The sequence below is a fragment of the Physeter macrocephalus genome, chromosome 11, assembly GCF_002837175.3.
Source record: "Physeter macrocephalus isolate SW-GA chromosome 11, ASM283717v5, whole genome shotgun sequence".
Classification (NCBI taxonomy): Eukaryota; Metazoa; Chordata; class Mammalia; order Artiodactyla; family Physeteridae; genus Physeter; species Physeter macrocephalus.
Window position 1 is genome coordinate 148,305,389 of NC_041224.1, and position 2,619 is coordinate 148,308,007.

Sequence of the window (2,619 nt, forward strand, 5' to 3'; positions counted from 1 at the left end):
GTCACACCTGTTTTAGACTCTGATCTAAAACATATACAATATATGCTGATCTTTTTAAAGGTATAATGATTTTCTGAATTTTTTTCTTTAATCGTTGCAACTGATGATTGGGTAACTTTTACTTCCTTTTCCTCATCTGCATAGTACAATAGAATGTATAAGTTACATTTTTATGAATGGCAGATATTCATATAAACTGTGTTGACTGTTAAGTTTCTTCCTCATGATGCAAATAGTTTTTTACATGCATAAAAGGACATAGCACATTTGACAGTTTTTTCATTTTTATATATGAGCACAGTATAATTTGATGGCTGTGCTATACATGTAGGTAATAAACTGGAATTCTGTGATCAATATAGTTGCTGTACTGTATACTAATATTTAATAGATTGACAAATGGTCATTGATTACACTTGTTCAGCAGTGAAATAAAATTATATGAGGGAAATGATATGACAATTGACTTTGAGATCAGAAGGAAAAGATGACCTGAAAGTCATTTGAACATTTTAGGAAAAGAACGTTGCAGGGGAAAAGTTAAGCATATAGAAATAGGTTTTTATCCTGATAAGGTCTGCCTCTTATGATCAGAATGCAACAAGCTAAATTATAAAACATTTAAGCTAATGAAACTTTCATACTGTCTATAGCTTGTAGCTTTAAAATTCAACTTCTGTAATTGGCATGGAAAGTTAATTTGTAGTTTTCAAGGCTTAAGGGATGGTGTGATGTGTGACAAACAACCTCAAATGTGAATGTCTTGATTTTATTTATATGGTGACTTTAGCTACAATTCCTGTTCCCAAAGCTAAACACTGGAATAATACTGAATTGTCACTTAATTTAACATAAACAACTGTTTTTAATGAGTAGTTTGTCTCAGTGTCATGTACATACTTGAGTTTTTCTCCTTTGCATAATATTATTTGAACAAATTGTAGACAGTTTATATGCTGCCTTTTTCTGTTGAAATTCACATGGCCTCAAAGTTGGCTGTGGAATATATCTTGTGTGGAAATACTTTCAAGATAATGTTCCTTAGGAAGAAAGTAACATTCCTAGGTTGAGGGAAGGAATGCCATACATACTGTCTCTTCAGGTCTGAAACACTCCAGTTTATGGCAGGAAAATGCAAAGGTCACAGTGATTTTCAGCCCTGAAAACAAGGCACTATAAGTACTTAATCTTTTCAGTTTTCCAATTTACTTTCTCTTTAGGAATGAAAGGTAGTCTGTGGTAGACAGTGGAGTTTTGTGAGCTGCTTATCATAACTGACAACTATTTTCAACCCTAAGATCTAAAATGTTTGCAGTTTGAGTCAAGTTAGATGAGATTTCAGGCGGTGTCAGTAAGTGGCTGCTGTGCTAGTTCCTGAGTTAACCTGTAGACCACAGGGCCAGCACTAGGGCCATGTGCTATGCAGACTCAGGCATGGCTTTAACAAGCAAGTCCAAGTCCCCTGCCGAGGCACTTGCTATGCCGTAGTATACTTCTTAAAAATCTAAGCTGATGAGGTATTTTGGGGATCAGTTAAGTCCTATATAATTTTCTCCTTCCTCATCAGCAGTGGTAGAGGGATAGAAATGTTTATATCCCAACTTTCCTCAATCCTGGTGATATGGATGTGCTGATATTCAACAGAGTCCCTACAAAGTAAAAACTGAGTTGTTGCTGACTTCCTTGAAAGAAAATGGAAAAAAGCCTTGCTCTCCACCTACTTGTGCTCTACACCGCTCTGGCCAATTCCATTTCCTGTCCCTCTGTGGTTCTGATTGGAGACCCCAGCGTGGGGGGAGGTCTTAACCACTTATAGGAATGATACCAATCGCTAATGAAATGTACATTAGTTCAAGTAAGGAAATAATCTTCCTTTACTAAATTTCCTTAAGTCAGAACAAACAGAAAGGAGACTAGTGTTTAGATTAATCCAGATTTGCTTTCTATGAAAATCTAATGTCTGGATTTTTTTTTTTCCTTTTCTCATGGCCTAAGGAATAATTTGAATGTAATTCTGTGAATGTGTGTGGAAAATTTAAACCAGGGATTTAGCCTTAATAAAGGTAACCTTTCTGACATCTATTGTTAATCCTCCTTTGTACTCTTATCCTGCCTGTATCTGCACTCTGTTGTTTTGAGATGTAAACACTGCACATTGTAATGTAAAAATAAAAAGTAAAATTATATTTCAAATTTTAAAAGTCACTGAATACTTTCTCTTGCTGTGTTTATATCCTCTGCCATTCAAGGTTTCAACACATCTAAAATGACCCACCCTTGCCTTCAAGTTTTGCCAGAATCAAGTCCATTGGAACCTCTGGGTGAAACACAAATATGTTTTAATTTATTATTCACAGTTGGGGAGTGCCCCCTACTGGCACAAATGTAGGTTCTGTTTCCTTAATTGTTTGTTTAAACTGTATTAAAGATAGACAACTTAAAGCTGTGAACTCTGGAACTAGTTTTCTGGGGAAGAAGGTATGTAATAGGCGAATTCCACATGCAACCACCAATTTGAGAACACTGAGGGGGCTTCCCTGGTGGCGCAGTGGTTGAGAGTCTGCCTGCCGATGCAGGGGACACGGGTTCGTGCCCCGGTCCGGGAAGATCCCACATGCC